Genomic DNA, 19296 nt, shown 5'->3' with positions numbered 1-19296 from the left:
CTGGACCTAATGGTCAGGGGTCCCTTTACCTTTAATATGTCCCTAAGAATCTTACATCTAGTATAAACCAAGTAATATGAGCCATAGCCAGAGAGAAAACTGGGCAAATGATGGCCAGAGAAACAACTGGCTGATTATCATATAGGAAGGTTCTAAGTCTCTATATGTTTGGAACCTGTGCATTTTATATCCTTTAAAAAAAAAAGTAAGTGGTGATTTATGTGTGTTTTAAAATGTTACTCCCACAGGCTCTTTGTCTTAATTAGCTACACACTCATAACCCGTATTAAAGTAAACAAAAACATAAGGAATTAAAAATATATTCCAATAGGTATTTTAGATTTGTTGTTATTTTAAACCCAAAATATTTCTGCCTGCGAAAAATCAAAGAAATCTAGCAGTGCTATTTTTATACCCCTTTCCACCTTCTTTCTGATGTGCTGCTACTGTATTTGCTTGGAGACAGAACACTTCATTCTAGATACAGCTATCACCTGGTGTTTGCTAAATCACTGTGAAATTCTTGCAACAGCTGTTTGTTCCTGGGGAAACATTCACTTCATATTGCTGCAATAAACTGATCATTGCCAATTAAATGCCCATTAATTGTGTAAGCAAGGATTACTGCCAGATGTTTACATTAGAAAGAAAAATATCCTTTGCTATTTATTTTCCACTTATACCCACCCCCTTTCATGTAGATAATTATGTGGAAGGATTTCATCTTTTTAATAGGCCACAAATTTGAACATACAAATTAATAAATGCACACACTCTCCCTGGATTTCATTTACGGAATGCATATTCCTAGTACTGATAATTAGACATGAAAAGTTTGATAACAAGTACATAGTTTTATATAAAACAAATTCATCACTAATGTTTCCAAGTGAGCTACATTTTCTGGTTCTCTGTGTTTTGTTGTTGAAAAGTATAAGTCAATTATTCTTATGCAGTAGCCAGCTACGTTTCAGATCTTGTTAGCATAAGCAGATTTGCCATCCTGCAATTCCATGCAACCTTACATAAAATGCATTATTTCCCTTTTAATAGTTGATTAACAAGTTTACAAGGAAACCGCAAACAGCATTTTGTTATTTTGGACAAAGGAGATGGAGGATTAGCAAATCACAGAAGGCCTCCATTGAAGTCTACATCTCATGTCCCCTGTTTTTCATTTCATGGACCTGGAACATAAGGCCATTTCTGATACACCATTTATAATGTTCTGCTTACAAAAATGCTCTGTCAACCATTCAACTTGTTTTAGGACAATCTCATGAACAGGACCCAACATATTATCTGCCAGCTTCTTCAACAGTCCTTGGCCATACCACATACATATATTTATTCTAAAAGTTATTTCTTGAATGCAAATTGTTATGCCAAGTTAGATCTACAAGTAGATCCAAGACTTCAAGAGTGGCTGGGGAAATAATAAATAATAATAAATTCTTTTCTATTCTTCAAGGGACTTCAAAGTGCTCACAGAACCATGCATAGACATGGAACCATGTTAGGAAGGTGACCATTGCCTTCAGTGTATGGGGAAAGCTCTGTATGCATCTCCACTCCACACATTATATTTTCCTTGATGTTCTTTCTTATTGGAAGCTATGCATTTCCACTGGAATCTGTCTGGGAGTCAGAGGACTGGGGCATTGGTTTCAAATCATGTGGTCATGGATGCGCCGAGTATAGGAAAAACTACCAATAGCAATTTATGGAAGCATCAAGTTGATCAGTAAAAGGTACACACACACACACACACACACACACACACACCTGCAGAGAAGTAGACCAAGAGCATATACGGTATGTACATAGGTTGTAATTCACAAGTGAGTTTTATTATATATGTGAACTCACAGGAAAGAAACAACAAACTCATAGAACAATAATTCACAAACCATAAATAAGAAGCATAATTTTTAAGCATGACATCTGAATTGTGATTCCTGCTGACCAAAAGGAACAATAAGGATCATGGCACCTTAAAGACTATGAGATTTATCATGGCATAAGCTTTGGGTATGAAGATGTATGAAGTGTTTTCTCAGTCAGTAGGTATATATGGGTATAGCTAAATTGTAAACAGTGAGGTCAAATGGAGATACAAGAAATGTAGATTGTAACAACTCTATATGGATCTTAAAGTAAGAAAAGTGGCCTTCACAACAGCAGTAATTGGTGATAACTAGAGACAAACCAAAGTATTAATTTTAGTTTCTTATTTTTTATCATAAATTCAGTTTGCCACATATCCACACCCGTTTGTGATTTTTTAAAGCCCTCACAAAAATTTGCCAGCATTTTAGTGTGCAATAAAATTTATTGATAAACTCTAATTCAGCTGCTTCATGCTGGACTCTCTCCTTAAATTCCTTTGCAGGAGAATGGGAAATTTCTGCTGATCATCAGCTTTACGTATTAACATGGAATTACAGTGGAAGAATCTTGAACTCCCTTGATGAGCTAAAACAATTGTTCTAATGAAATAGTTCAGTTCCACATAGTCTCCTCCGAAATATACCATAGACTATTGCATGAGCTAAGGGAAGATTTTGGCTCCCTCATGATAATCACTTTTGTACTGTTTGCTAAAATAACCTCTGCTTAGTAAACTTTAGATATTCATTGTTAGTTATACTCAGGCGTGACCCATAGTTATCAATAGACTTAATATATGTAAGTTCATTGATTTCAATGGTTACACTCTGAGTTTGACTAACATTGCTTATCACTCACTGTCCACAGCTAAAGCAAACTGATTACATAAGTAACAGGATCTTGAGTACTTGACAGCAACCCCAACCTGAGCATCTAGTAAACAAACAAACAAACAAACAAACAAACAAGTAAGCTAGCAAATTCTGGATTTAGGCAGTGAGACTAAAGCTATTCAGGTTGGTAGGCTACAGAGGCCTTTAGTATCAAATATAATATATCAAAATAATATGACTCTAGTCCAAATATTCATAAAAATTTGTTGTTAAATTCTGTTTTTTGTGTTTGTATTTATTACATATATTCCTAGACTAGCCTCCATCATAGCAGACCCAGGATGGATTATAATGCAAGTTACAAATCCTGAATTACCTATATCATCTGGAAAAAGTCAAAATCAATTTATTTCACAATGTACACCTAAAAATACATACATTGGGTGACACCCAGTGACATCTGCCTGATTGTGCAACAGATTTCCACTTGTCCAATGGGACTCCCCCTTCTCCACCCACCACTTTATCCCTCCATGCACCCCGCCATCTTCTCTGGAGGGTCCCCTAAGCCTTTGGAGCAGAATTTGGGGACACACAGCAGGTTGCTGGGGGGAGGAGGAAGAGGAAGGGTAGGTTTTGTGGAATGTCACTGATAAAAACTGCAAAGCTCCTAAAAACTGCAGTTGGGCCAATTACCTTCAGCTACAAAACTCTAATAGCCCACAAATATCTGGGTGAACAGATGGGTCTTTACTTGATGCCAAAATGATTAAGATGTTAACACTAAGCAGGAGCTGACAGCAAGCCCCACTTTGGCAGGAATTTGCTGGGCTATGGAGTTCCCAACCAGGAACTCTGTAGTTCACCTGACCCCATCTGGGCTTGCTGTCGCTGCAGATCAGCTGATCAACACTGACAGCAAGCCACTGTTGCCAATGAACAATTGGGAGGATACGTTAAAGGTCCCAGTTATTGCTTTGCAGCAATGTCTTTGCCTGCCCTGCACCTGACATCACATATGACATCCAGTGTGGAACAGGTGGGTTTGGTTTGAGGAAAATGGGCCAAATTGGGACTTGTGCTGGACCTAAGTTGACCTGCTTTCTGGAGGTTCCCCATGCAATGGATCTTACTTCTGAGTCAACATACATGAGTTTGGACTCTCAAGGCTTCAAACTAGTTAACTGGGAGTAAAAGCCATGGACTCAATGGGACCTTCTTTTGAGTTCCCAGGCATAGAATTGTGCTGTTAGTTTATGCTGTGGTTCGAGGACCCGATCCTCGCATAGTGGAATGAAAACACGAGGACACGTGATATAAGGTTAATGGGCAAGAAAAGGCCACAACTTTATTGATTACAGCAAGTGAAAAGGTATTGGCTTAGGCATTGGATTACGTCAGCTGACTCCACCCCCTCAGAGAGGGGTGAGTCTAAAACAGGGGGGTTTATTCACCAGTAGGTGGAGCCTGTTGATGCTAATCCAACTATAAGCTCTCCCCTGCTGTCACCGAGGGTCGTGCCATGGCCTCCCGCCACGCAGGCATCGGACAGAATACACGACCGCCAGATTCCTTTAATGGAATACCCAAAAATTGAAGGCATAGGTGATGGCCACACCTAGCCCTTTGACACACCACAACACATTATTCCAATGCCTAACCTACCCACCAATACCACGAAAGTTGTGACGATTGCTACGAGGTAGGCGAAAAAACCAAAAAGCCTAATGCCAAATGGAAAAATTCCTACCAGGCCCCTCGGACAAGCAGGGGGACCAAACTAAGGTCCATAGCAAGGCCAAAAGAAAACTGAGACCCTGAGCTCTAAGGGAGTGGAGGGTGGGTGACTCGCGGCGGGACGACGAAAAGTGAGACCAGAAGGCTGGTGCCGCAGCAATTTGGGCTGCTAAACATGCCCCCTCGCAGGCACCTGGTTGGGTGCCTGCCCATGGGCGTAGGCCAGCCAGGTGAGTGGGAGGCAGGGGGCTAACGCCCCCTGCTTGAGGCGGTGTCCTGCTCCCGACCACAACCACTCCCCTCTCTTGCAGGAGGAGAGTCTCTGTCTTACAGATGCACTGTATCTTCTATTCTTGTCTTTTGGACAGTACCAAATTAAATGACCTATAAAGTATGCTGGCAGATCCAATATGTTCCCTATAAATGTCAGAACTTAAGTCTAAGAAATACTCTGCTCGCCTGCAATCGCACATCCTGCAGCGAAGACACAACTGTCATTTTTGAAAGAAGTTAAAATACTTGGGCAATTATTAAAGATATCCAATCTCATATTGACAGACAATATGGATAATTAACTTTTAGTGACTTTAACTTTGTACATTTTGCAGCCGGCACGGCACATGAAATGCACAATGACAGAAACGTAAATCCAGCATCTGTTTAAAGATTAATTACATGTAACTAAAAATGTCAATACTAATGCTTTGACATTGCTTCTCTGTTTAAACTTTATTGGCCTGAAAATCATTTAAACATTGTATTTCATTACCATTAACTTACTCTTTTTGTATAATGCATCTCAGAGGACTCCACTAAAAACACTGTCTGTAAAAGTGGAAGCGTTGCATGCATGTCAATACAACTGACAGAAGAGCAAAACTAATGAAAACTGAATTAATTTTACTTGCTGGTCAAGAATACACATGTTGGAACACCTGTTGTGGAATCTTGTTTGAAAGGATCTTGAAACAGGAAGCATTCCCATAGAATTACAGCTGGGGTGGGTAGCCTATGGACCTCCAGCTGTTGCTTGACTACAAGTCCCATCATCTCTGATCACCAGCCACACTTGTTGGGGCTGATGGGAATTGTCTGTTTTCACTTTGATCATCTCCCATCACCCCCAGAAAGGGAGTTGTGGTTCAGCAACATCTGCAAAGACCAAAGTTTCCCCAGCTCTGACTTAAATTTTATGGGTTCTGCACTCCTCCAAATCAGAGCTGAACTTGTTAGCAGTTGACAAGTCTTCCATTTCCTTTGAATTCGACTTCTCACACTGCCATCGTTTTATGAGACTCACATTAAACCCCATTCCTAAGGTTTCCATTAAAAATGTGCCATATGATCTGAAGCCATTCTTATCAATACCAAGATGGCTATTTTGTTTTCAGAAAGTTCAATAAAATAGCACTGGGTGTGAGACACTCCATAGTCTTTGGGAAAGTATATTAGTCCTTGGAAAAAAATACATTTAACCAAGGGTCACTGGGGCCTTCAGGCGACCACACCCACTCTCCTCCCCAAGGACTGAGCTCTGTTGTTGCTGTTGCTGGGCCTTTCTGTTGTTGTTGTTGTTGTTTAGTCATGTCTGACTCTTCATGACCCCATGGACCAGAGCACGCCAGGCACTCCTGTCTTCCACTGCCTCCCGCAGTTTCGTTAAACTCATGTTGGTAGCTTCGAGAACACTGTCCAACCATCTCGTCCTCTGTCGTCCCCTTCTCCTTGTGTCCTCAGTCTGTAAAAGGAGTTAAAAAGGAAGGGAGGAAGGTGGGTTGGGAATCATTCTACAACTGGCATTTTAATCCAAACCACAGAAGACTTGCAATTTTTGCAATGTTCATCTCCTCTTAGGGGGAAGATTATGAACCCTGAAACTCATATACAATCTCCGACTGATGAGTTTTACCAGCATTACTGAGTATGAAAAGCCACACTGTTTTGTTGTGTACTTGTTACCATCAAAACTTAGCAGCTGGGGAGATTTTCCAGCAGGGAGGAGGAGGAATTCAGTTTCTGACCTCTGGGGCACCTGAGGTGTCAGTCACAAAGTCCAATTGTGAGGGGCATCAGTGGAAATGTGATGCATGGATTTTCGCACCTCTGCCTAACCATGATTACCGGTACTCAAAAAATGCAGCCCTGATTCATGTAACTCTTTAGTTTACACCTGCAGTGGGTTTAGAACGCCATATAATCAAGGTTAAAAAAAATAGATCCATATGAAAACGCAAACAGGAATAACATCTAAAATTCTAAGAGCATATCAGGGATTTTAGGAATCTCTGGGAAAACCAAATCCACAGTTTCGACAGATCACTCTTCTACTATGTAATTACTGCATAGCTATTTAATTGAAAAGTAATGGAAGATGAAATTTGGCCTACCACAGTTGAGTTCCAATGGTTAGAACTCAGCAGGAGTGCTTGAGCTTATTAAAGATGTTCTTCATCTGTATAAGTAGCACATTTTAACCAACACACATGTTTTATTTTGAATGCCTGCTCCTTGTCACTTGGAACCATTAAAATAGCAAAAAGAATACTTTAACAGCTGGATATCCAAATAAAGCGGCTACATTAAAGTGTTGGTAGATTGCAAAATGGGCCAGTTAAAGATGGGCCAGTTAACATCTGTAGCATCAGGAAAAAAGGATATGAATGAAGCATAACCCTCTTGCATATATATACCATAAAGAAAGGAATGTTGCACTGACTATTTTGAAAGTGTTGAGATGTAGAAAACCTATCGACTTCTGGTAAGCAACTTTAATAATGGGCCACTTAAGAGAAGGAGAAAGAGGATGGGTTCTACCCTTGTATTCCCTAAATTGTGCACCAAAGCTCTGTTGCTACGGACACAACTGCCAGCATGGCCAGTTGAAAATGAAGGGAGTAGTCAACAGCTCTTAGGTGGCCAAATTTGGTCTAGGGCATGGGTAGGTGAACTAAGGCCTGCGGGCCAGATCTGGCCCAATCGCCTTCTAAATCCGGCCTGTGGACGGTGTGGGAATCAGCGTGTTTTTACTTGAGTAGAATGTGTTATTTTATTTAAAATTCATCTTTGGGTTATTTGTGGGGCATAGGATTTCGTTCTTCTTCTTTTTTCAAAATATAGTCCGGCCCCCCACAAGGTCTGAGGGACAGTGGACCGGCCCCCTGCTGAAAAGATTTGCTGACCCCTGGTCTAGAGTTTCCAGTAATGCTGGAATGCCAGTAATGTGCCTATTTGACACATAATAGTTCCATGCCTCCTACAGCCCCTGTCCGTAATCCACTAGAGCAGTGGTTCCCAATTGGTGGCCCATGGACCCCCAGGGATCTGCGTAACCCACCCAGGGGGTCCATGGCACCATTCACCTAACAGAAATGACCTTAGAGATATCAAACTTTTTAGAAAGAGGAGGTCCATGGCTTGGCTTTTGAAAAACAGGGGGTCTGCATAAGTTAGCTCATTGGGGACCACTGCACTAGGGAGTTCTCCTGTGCAAGTCTCATTGGAATGAACAAGATCTGTTCATGAGCATGTTTAGGCAGGAGAAAAGGGATTTTGCCGCATCCACTGATTGCCGGTTCCTGTACATTTCATTTTCTGTCTGCTGGTTAGCTCAGTTGGTCACAGCAAGGTGTTAAAAATACCTTATATTTAAAGAAATATAGATTCTCTATAAAATAAGTTTGATTTTTTTAAAAAAGCAAATATTTGCTCAGTTAAAACTTGATTAAAAACAACGGCAACAAATTGTTGCAGTGTTCAGGGTTCCAGCCAGCCAATGTGCCACCTTCTAGGAGGAGGAATGTCAAACTTCCTTTTTTTGCCCTCCTTTATTTTATTTTCCATCCAACAACCCACCAGCATTCTGTGGCTATTCCTGAGGCCAGGAGAGTCTTGCTCTCCTGGCTTCAACGAAAGCAACCTGAAGCCTCCGGAGCGTGGCAGGGGCTCCAGAGGCTTCAGGCGGCTATCCCTGAAGCCTGAAGAGCACACTGACCCCTCTCACTCTCCAGGCTTCAGCGAAAGCAACACGAAGCCTCCGGAGTGCGGCAGGAGCGCTCCCACTGCACTTCGGAGGCTTTGTGTTGCTTTCGCTGAAGCCAAGGAGCCTGCATTTGCTCCATAAGACGCACACACATTTCCCCTTAATTTTTGGAGGGGGAAAAGTGCATCTTATAGAGCGAAAAATACAGTAACCTCTAGATGGCTATATGGTTCCTTCCCTTAAGAGGTTAAATATAGCAGAGAGAGATTTTATTTTTTATTTTTAAAAAAACCCTTTACAAAAGTTGCAGATTTGGATGTCTTTCTCTCCTGGGGGAACAACAAAGTGACTGCACCATTTACTTGCCAATTAATCGAGGGAAATACACTGATATTAGTTCAGGAAGGAGATGTTTCCTTGCTTGCTTGCCTTGAGGGAAGAGCAAAGTTTGCAGCTGGCAAACAGCAGGACAGGAGAAGGAAATAGGAGGAATTAAGGCCGATGAATTAAGGTTGGTTTTTATTTTGCTTAAAGGATTTGAGACTGCCTTAATTTGTGAAGAGCGGGATTCCCTTTTAGTCTTCCCTGCCGACTGAAATGAATCTTTGGTTTGTTTACCTTCACTGACTTATAATCTGCAGGTACATCTGTTGGTCCATTATAGAGGGGGGAAACAAGAGTAATGGCAGGGCAATACTTCATTCAGACCAGTGGTGGCGAACCTATGGAACGCATGCCAGAGAAGGCACTCAGAGCCCTCTCTGTGGGCATGTGCGCCATCGCCCCAGCAGGGCCGTAGCTTCCATGCCGGGGGTGGGAGAGGAGGAGGAGAAGAGGGCTTGCATCATCCAAAGCCTGAGGCACCAGGGCCTGGCAAGTGAGTGAGGGGCTGAGCAGGCATTGACGTTTGATGCGTCAGGGCCTCCCGCCAGTCTGTCTTTCCTACTCAGGAGCAAGCTGCCCTGAATTCAGCAGGGCTTAACTCCCAGGTCAGTAAGCATATAAGGACAACAACCTAAGAAGGGGCTCCTGGGTTTACATGTTTGCTTGACTTTCCCACAGAAGCCAACAGAGAAATTCATTCCGCGGAGGTTGCGATCAAATGGCAGCTGAAAAAAACGGCAAAATATAAAATAATAATAATAATAATAGACAATCATAGACAAACACAGGCAATCATTATTATCTCATATTAAAAACTGGGAGAGGGTGGCTCTTGGTGCAGCCCTCCAGTGTACACTAGTGGCCAAAATTGTGGAACCTTCTGGGAAAAATGTATTTCCAAGGTTTGATGGTTCGTAACACCACTTTGTTTTGGAGTAATACCAGTGCTTTTTTTTTCTGTGGGGACGCAGAGGGACGCATACCCCTAAACATTTTGTGAATTTAACGGGAGAAGAAATTCACTGTGTTTATTTTTCCCGATTTGAACTGTATTTATTTTTCCCCGGTGGTGACTTTCTTGAGTCAAAACGAGAGTACCCCTAAACATTTTTTTAAAGAAAAAATCATTGAGTTATACCATAAAATTACATATCAATGGAAAGATAATTTAATGAAGAATGTAATGCAATAAGACACTGAGTTTCTGCTGTCAGAGATTGCTGGGTTTCCACCAGTGAGTCAACAATTAACCTAGTCCAACCTCTCCTTGACACATTTACCTAGAGACAAACTTCTTGTGCGTAATGCAAAGAGCATTTAAATACAAAAACATTACAGTTTATGCATATTAAACATATATTTAACAGGGTGTTCGGGGTGGGAGGTGAGGTTCAAGGAGAGACTTACACTTATTCCAAACCTCTTTCAGCTTAGTTACATGACCTGGCAACCCAGTAAACTGCTAGCCAAAAGAATAGTGTAAGTCAAACTCCATTTTAAAGGCTTTTCCAGCAGTAACTCTGCTTCTGACCAGAGTTTGGAATAGGGGTAGTTTATGCAGTGGCAGAGGAAGGGGGCCGGGGGGGCACTGCACCCCAGGTGCCATCTCTGTGGGGGTGACAAGGCACCTCGCAGGGGGCTCGCCCCGCATCACACCGCCAGAGCCACATGCAGAGGATCCTCCACTCGCGGCTATAGTGTGGCGGTGGCAGGATCCCGCTGCCGTCCATACGGCGTTTGAGCGGCACCGGCGTGGCGCCACTATGGACACGTACGGGGCGTGTGAATGTGCTGTACATAGCGGCACACATATGCACCGTACGTAGCAGTGCCGCACATGTGCGTATATACGCCAGACACACATGTGCCGCCAGGCAGTTTGCCCCACCCCCAACACCCTGCACTGGGCGTCGGTTCTCCTTCCTTCACCCCTGAGCTTCTGCTGGCTTAATTTAAACCGGCATAAGTTCCACTGAGGGACGCGGGTGGCGCTGGGGGTTAAACCACAGAGCCTAGGACTTGCCGATTAGAAGGTCGGTGGTTCGAATCCCCATGATGGGGTGAGCTCCCGTTGCTCAGTCCCTGCTCCTGCCAACCTAGCAATTCGAAAGCATGTCAAAGTGCAAGTAGATAAATAGGCGGGAAGGTAAACAGCGTTTCCGTGCGCTGCTCTGGTTCGCCAGAAGCGGCTTAGTCATGCTGGCCACATGACCCGGAAGCTGTATGCCAGCTCCCTCGGCCAATAAAGCGAGATGAGCGCTGCAACCCCACACTTGGCCACGACTGGACCTAATGGTCAGGGGTCCCTTTACCTTTACCTTTAAGTTCCACTGACTTCCTATACGTAAGATTGTTCTGCCCAAACTGAATATTTTGAGAGAAAACAGGTTTACAAAATGAGTTTACAATGTATATTGTGAAGAAATATGTTCAAAAGTACATATTTTAAAATTTGTTTAAAAGTGGGTTTTAGTGCAGTGTAAAAATAATAGTGCAGACTGGTGCAGAAATGGGATGGAAGGCTAAAAAAGGCTGGATCAGTCTATTTCTGGTCCACGTTACTTCCCTATGTGTTCATTCATAACACATGCAAAAGTGACATGGACTGCAAATAGACTCATTCTTCCCTGCTTGCCTTCCCCAAGCACCCAAATTTACATAAGCTTCCTGGACCACAAGCCCTGTCTTTTCCCCCTTCTCTCTTTTCGCTTACATTATTCTGTAAAGTGCTATGTACACTACACTGATGGTGTTGTGTAAATAATAGAACAGCAACATCCATATCTTAATCTACATGAAAAGTTCATGAGAAAGGTAGCATCAATATTGCTTTCTGAGAGAAAAAAAAGAATTCCACACTAGCTTATGCCTTACGTGCCTTGAGACATGTTTTATTTTTCTCTCTTTCCACCCTGTGGTGTCTTGTTTCTTTCTTTCTTATGTTAAAATGCAGGTCCTCCTAGAACATTTATACAGAGGTAACTATGATAACCCTCTTTCCAGGGCCTTCATTATATTTACAGGTAATCAAAAGCTTTTGTCTTAGAGGAGATCAAGGGTAAAAGGGTCCCCAGTTCTTTCTTCAACAAAGTGGCGCAGTAGGGATACAGTGGTCACACTGGAGGAATTGGACTAGACTTAACTGACACTAAAGGCAAAGCTTCTGTTGACCTCAAACCAAATGGTGATCTTTTTCAAATGTTTGCCCTAAGAATCTATCACCTCCTTTAATATATTGCAGGCTCATTCAAAGCATATTTGCAAATACTGAGTAAATATTAGAGGTGTGTGTCCACTTTGTGCAAATCAAAAACGCAGAAGTGAAGCAGCAGTAGCAGTTGGCATGGTGAGGTTCCATCACTCACTTCACCTTCTTCTAGCTGAGTTGCTGCAGCCTACCGAGATGGAGAAGGGTCAGGATGCTTTAGCAGCAAAGTTGGCATCATGCAAATGTGCTGGCGGCGCTCCTAAAGGCACTGTGATAGTCTTGCTTCCTCCTCAGCACCTCCATTCGACTATGCAGCAGTGACTCACCCAGAGAGGCATCAGGTAAGCATTTGGGCTTTGTCCAAAGTAAAGCAGGGCTTCCCAGAAACAGTTAGAGGCAAACAGGGATGTTTCTAGGGTTGCCACCCATCTCTTCAAAAATGGGATTGTCCCATCTTTGAACAACAGCGTCCCCTGTCCCATTTGGTCTTCAGACAGGATGCCTTTTGTCCTGTTTTTGAAGTCATAAAAAAATAAAATCAGCATTTCCTCCTTTTTGAGTCCCCCCTAACTTGGTTGTCTTGTGCAGCCTGGCTTGCTAGCACCTTGGAAGCTGAGCCCACCCTCCAAAGCTGGCTAATTGATGTTCCAGGCTACTCCCAATGGGTAGGAATCTTGGATTTGTAGCTCCCACTCATGCAAGCTACCCTGGTTGATTTTCTCCAGTTCCCTCCTTTCACTGCAGCTCTTCATCCCACACCTCAAGCCTTTTCTCATGGTTTAACAAGACAGAGAGCCAGGAGAATATTTCCGGGGAGGGAGGGAGGGATAAGAAAGCTATGGGGCAAGGGGCAGGGGCATCCCTTCACCTCAGCCAGTCCTTCTGCTGTGAAATGTATAGGCCTCTTGCAAGTACACATGGCAATTTCTAACATTTTGTTACAATCTGGTGTGACCAAGGAGCAGAATCTAGAATGAGGCAATGCAAAGAGAAGCTTACTTGATTTTCAGTTACTAGAGCTGTCAAGAAACATGTTAAATCCTTCATCAATAAAAAGGACTGCATCAATTTTTTGAGGTTTTTATTACAATGAAGCAGTATATAAATCTTGTGAAACATATATATACATATATCTAGTTCTGGGATAAAATGTATCCCAAGAAAGACATACAAACCAAATACCTGGTAGGTATTACAAAAAGATTCCATTTGCAAGGTCCTCACTGAAAACAATCAAAATATTACTTTTTCACCCTCTACACATTTTTCTCACAAGAAATAAAAAGAACAGGTTCTAGGCTAAGCATCTATAGACATGAATAACTTAAAAAACCAGAATTTTGTGGGGGTTACTTTGATCTCTAGAACCTGATGCACATCATTTCCCAGTTTTCTCAGGCATTCAATAGATCATTAGAACTGACCCCCAAAAGCTGTAAGAATAAAAACTCCACCCCTAGATTTAGGCAGGAGGGGAGCTAAAGCACCACAGATTAATTAATACCTCACCATGGAGTTGTACGAAACAGAAGCAAAAGCTGTATGCCTCCTTCTCCCATGGTGTTGGGGTGCATTTGACCTTACCTGTTGATAGAAGGTTAGCCCCCACCACAGTGGTTTTCATGTGCAAACGACTTTCTCCCCTGTAAGTGGGAGATAGGATGCTGGAAGGGGAGTCAATGAGGGTTTGTGTACATAAACTTGCTGTGCCCCATCCTGCGTTCAGGGTCCGTCCAATATAGTAGCCCCACCTTCCCCAGGCCCAGACATACCACCTGTCATAGTGATGGGCATTGTGCTGATGTGAATTAATGAGCAAAACAATGCCTTTGAGTATGTGGACAGAATAGTTTTCTCTGACCACTGAGTAACCACTACCAGGCCTCTCACATCACATCTGGGATTAGCGAGAAAAGGTTCCAGGGCAGGGGTCATAACTTCCAGGTGCTCTTGAGCCCTGCATGTCATATTTTGAAAATGGAGCGCAGAAAGCAAGGCTACATCCAATGGGCAAACTTGAAAACACCACTTTTAATCAGTATCCACCATGGAAGGATTTTCACATTCTTACATTTGAAAACTATGCATGTGCATCCTCATAATGCAGCATGATGTGGGGTTGTATTTAAGGCTCTCCTTTCCCCTTCCATTCACAATCTGTGTTGAAGGCTGGTGTTTATGAAGAACAGTGGCTGCTCTTTTCAAATATTTCCATCCACTGTAAAGTTTCATAACCATGCCATACATTACACAAACACATATACACAAAAGCAAGAGTCAGCAGTTTTCACATTTCCCTTTTTCTATACACATTTTTATGTGTATGAGAAGTTATTGCGGAGGAAAACATCTTGGCTTTTATTGCAAAACACTGCTGCCACGCAGTCTATTAGGAACTGAGTTTTCACTGTGCCACAATATATTCCTATCTTTTACAGTGTCTTGCAATCACCATGTTAAACAACCCAAGTCCAAGCCACCCCCTTCCCCCGCCCAAATAGTACAATTTGCAAATGTGACTTAGTGAAATCACCTAGCGGTTAACACGAGTCAACCAAGCATTCTACTTCACTTGAACTTTCTGACGACAAGCTTTGAAACTGACAGATTAGAAGTGATTTGGTGCTGTCAAAATACCATGTACAAAATATGCAGAAGAACTTTACAGATGGTGAGCCGTTGGCTTACATGGCAGTTATTTCACTATAGCCACTGCCGATTAAATTAATAATGTCACAATCTATCTTCAGTGTCAGGTGTAAATGACTTTAGCACGTCAATAACTTGTTTACAATGATGTCCCTCCAGTATTTAAGAGGGTATATTGATTTCACCATTTGTGCAGAAAAAGCACACATGTACAATCCACATATTTTGCTGGAAAATGGGATTTCAAATAAGCTAAACAGTTACTGACTCAAGATGAAGCCATAAGATGGAAGGCCTTGTCATTTATATATGCAGACATGCAAGAATGATCCTTCTAGGACCATAATATTGATAATCAGATTGACTTCTACTCTACCATAGGCCACCAAGAGCCATCTTGCAAAATGAAGACTTTATGAAAGGCTGTAAAAGTTACAATGATTTCTTTGTATCTTTAAATTTTGGAGTGGCTATATCAACATAGTGGTAGCCACTGATTGCAGGAAGGCAAATGAATATATATTTTCAACCTGTTGTATAAGGAGGGCAGGATTCCTTCTCTACAGCAGATAAGGGAAGTTATAAAGTGGGAAGACCACAGTAATTCAATAGTGGTAGGCTAGACTTTCTGTTCCTAACAAAAGCATTCTGCTGCTTTGAGAAAACCATTATACAGACCACACTAGAATATAAGACTCAAAATTGTCCCTTTTCCTGTTAGAACAGTAGCTAAGCTATGAGCCTCCATATGTCAGACTACAACTCCCATCAGCACTAGCCAGCACAGCCAATAGTAATCAATAGGAATTGTAGTCAAACAACATCTGGAGGGTCGCAGGTTAACTACTCACCTTTTTAAAGGAATGGTAAATAGGGAGTGTTCAAATAAATTCTACTCACCTAGCCAGTGGGCATCAGTTGCGGCCCCATACAGCTCGTTGCTGGTGCCAGGCCTGTTTGGGCTTTCCCAACAGTTGGCTGGGAGATGTTGTCCTCTCCCTCTGGCCTTGGGAATTCAAATTTACCCACCTGTAATACTGGCCAATCATGGGCAGGTACTAGGAGGCAGCAGCAGAGGGTGGAGCCAACAGTCAACCTTGTCCTGGTTTCCACTTGGGTCCACTCTCCCTGCCTGAAATAGGCCTGCCTCCTTGCTTGGAACCACTGTTGGCTTTTGGAGTGTTCCAATAACCTCTCCTACATGGTCACCAAATGTTTGAGAGGATAGTCAAATTGCACTTCCAAACTACACTACTGCCATGTTCTCCCCCACACATTGAGCCCTGACAACTGCATATTAAAAAATATTTCTGAAGGTCTACGTAGGCTGAAAAACATAAGAGAAGAGCTTTACTAGGTATATAGAATTGGAACAGGTAAAATTCCGTCTGGGAAAGACGGAATTCCAGTTGAGCTGCAGAAAGACAAATGAGCAGACTTGAAAGCACTTAGAGACTTACAGCAGTCTCTATTTCCAAGGAGTTCATTGTTCTGTTGTTCTACTTGTAATTCCTAGGAAACCCAACAAAGCACCATACTATCAAACACACTGGTAGAATGGCAAGGATGGCCACAGTTACAAGCCTAAGATTCTAAGAGCATGGAAGTTGATATCTGCTTGTGAAATTTATTTATACTTTCTCTATAATATTCCCCAACAGCAGCTCACAGCATGGTCCACTCACATGATCTGACAAATCAACACAATCTGTTTTTAATTAAAAAGCATTTGTTTGGTTTGTGCAAGTAAGTTAGATTGGGATCGATGGCCTTAGAATCCCATTAAAGATGTCCGGAGAAAATGTATATCTTTTGTTCACATGGGTTTTAGGTTTTTAGTCTATGAAAAGAACATGACCCAATGAAAATTGCAATATCCTATATAGCTAAATCCAAATGAAAAGGTGTATAAGGCAATTCAAAAAAGATAAATTACTTTGTCTAAATAAGGTCAGCTGAAGAAAAAAAATCTGTAGCTATCCTAGAGAAGACCTGGTTTTAAAAGTTCATAATGTGTGCACTGCATAAAAGTTTCTGAAATTTATTTCATATTTAGTGAATTTGGATTATCTATCCAGTGAAGAGTCACCGGATTTGCAATCCAAATTGTCCAGCCAGAAAGTATGTGATACAGAGATCTATATATTTTATGTAAACCATGAACACAGTATTTAATTTTGAGAAGACCAGGATATTCCACGTAGACATGTGACAACAGAAGCAGTAGTACAGTATATATATATATAAGCCAGTTTCTAGAATTCAGCACTAAGCACACAAACAAAAAATGGTTAGCATTCTTCTATATGTGCATACATTTGAATCTGCTGTTGTATTATGTGGCCACAGCCCTGATGTACTAACTTTAGTCAGAGATCCATTTCTTTGCAGTAGTAACTGATTTACTCAATAATGATCCTTCATGAAGCTAGTTTATGCCCAGTACATCTTAGCTCAAATTTCTAGACTTGCTGGTCACTGAAGAATTGATGCTTTTGAACTATGATGCTGGAGGAGAATCTTGAGAGTCCCATGGACCGCAAGAAGATCAAATCTCTCCATTCTTAAGGAAATCAGCCCTGAGTGCTCACTGGAAGGACAGATCCTGAAGCTGAAACTCCAATACTTTGGCCACATCATGAGAGGAGAAGACTCCCTGGAAAAGACCCTGATGTTGGGAAAGATTGAGGGCACAAGGAGAAGGGGACGACAGAGGATGAGATGGTTGGACAGTGTTCTTGAATATACCAGCATGAGTTTGACCAAACTGCGGAAAGCAGTGAAAGCCAGGAGTGCCAGGCAAGCTGTGGTCCATGGGGTCACGAAGAGTAGGACACGACTAAACAACTAAACAACAACAACTTTACTATTTAAAACAGGAATCTGACAGCTAAAATGGGACTATAGGTGAAAATATGCACATTGATCCCCAATTAAACCATTTGCAGTACAACCCATTGCATCATGATTCAAAACAGAGCCCCACTGTTTAATGTGGTTCACTTCCAGATAAGTGTGCATAGTATTGTCCTGTTAAAGTTGTTATTATTATTAATAATAACAGAACACCTACAAATTAATCAGACACAATACTCCTATATACTGAAACAGTTTGAAGAATTTGAAGCTGTGCATTTTACTATTAGTAGTATTATTGTTATCATTAGCATCATCCTATGCACACTTATCTTGAAGTGAACCACATTAAATAGTGGGGCTCTGTTCTGAATCCACACACATTGGATTGTACTACAAATGGCTTAATTAGGATGGGTTAGTCTATTTCTGGATTGCATGTTTCTACCCATAGTCCCATTTTTGCATTTATCTGTGATTTTCTTGTTCACTTTGTCTTAAAAGTGTACATTTTAAGTGCATTTTCCTCTCAACATCCACATGAAACATGTTTAATATTTTTCTGACGTATGGGGCCAGGCAAGGGTATAATGGGCTAGAGCGTGGTGCCAATAATGCCAAGGCTGCACGTTTGATCCCCATATGAGAGAGCTGTGTATTTCTGCACTGCAGGGGGTTGGACTGGATAATCTTCAGGCCCCCTTACAACTTTCTAATCCTATGAATCTATGGGCAAGGTGATCCTTCAAGCAACTTATTGATTCTGGTTTGTTAAACTGACAAGAACTATGTCGCAACATTCAGAGGAGTGCGGAATATGTTGGACAGCTAGGCTTCATTCCACACATGAGCCCCAAACGTGCAAATCAGAACATTATGTACAGAAATTGACAAAACTTAAGTTCCCAAGGTATCCTCATGGCTAGAAGCCACCCAGCTCCACAGATGCTTATGTTGTTTGTTGTTTAGTCATTTAGTCGTGTCCGACTCTTCGTGACCCCATGGACCAGAGCACGCCAGGCACTTCTGTCCTCCACTGCCTCCCGCAGTTTGATCAAACTCATGCTAGTAGCTTCAAGAACACAATCCAACCATCTCATTCTCTGTCGTCCCCTTCTCCTTGTGCCCTCCATCTTTCCCAACATCAGGGTCTTTTCCAGGGAGTCTTCTCTTCTCATGAGGTGGCCAAAGTATTGGAGCCTCAGCTTCATGATCTGTCCTTCCAGTGAGCGCTCAGGGCTGATTTCCTTCAGAATGGAGAGGTTTGATCTTCTTGCAGTCCATGGGACTCTCAAATTTCACATTAAACAGTGGGGCTCTGTTTTGAATCAAGATGCAATGGGTTGTACTGCAAATGGTTTAATTGGGGATCAATGTGCATATGAATTTGAGCACCTGTTTAAAAGCTACTTGTCACTTTCAGGACTGACATATAAGTGCTATCCAGGCTCCCAACGATTATCACCGTGGGTCACCATATGTCCAGCAACAGGAGATACATATAGGGGGGTTATCCTGTTCAGCATCCTTTTGCATGAACAAGACCTGCTCTGGTATAGCAATGTTGTATAACGCAGCTTTGCATTTTCTTGTCTCATAGCAAGCAATCATATGTAACATTAACACCTTCCATTGCCAGCATCTGGCCTTCAGGAACAGCTCAGTGATGCAGTACATGCTTTGCCTACAAAAAGTCCATATATATATGAAGATGACGAGTGAGACCTCGTCGAAACGTCGCACAGACACCCCGACTCTTA

General features: G+C 42.1%; 1 long non-coding RNA gene across 5 annotated transcripts in view; it reads right to left on the bottom strand.

Annotated features, from left to right (window-relative positions):
- The window catches only part of LOC309514356, a 509382-nt gene that overhangs the window by 263772 nt on the left and 226314 nt on the right, over positions 1 to 19296 (bottom strand). The gene's annotated exons all lie outside the window — the stretch shown is intronic.

Source organism: Podarcis vaucheri (assembly GCF_965113315.1).
Source record: "Podarcis vaucheri genome assembly, chromosome: 11".
NCBI classification, from domain to species: Eukaryota; Metazoa; Chordata; class Lepidosauria; order Squamata; family Lacertidae; genus Podarcis; species Podarcis vaucheri.
This window is presented reverse-complemented; position numbering and strand designations above follow the sequence as displayed.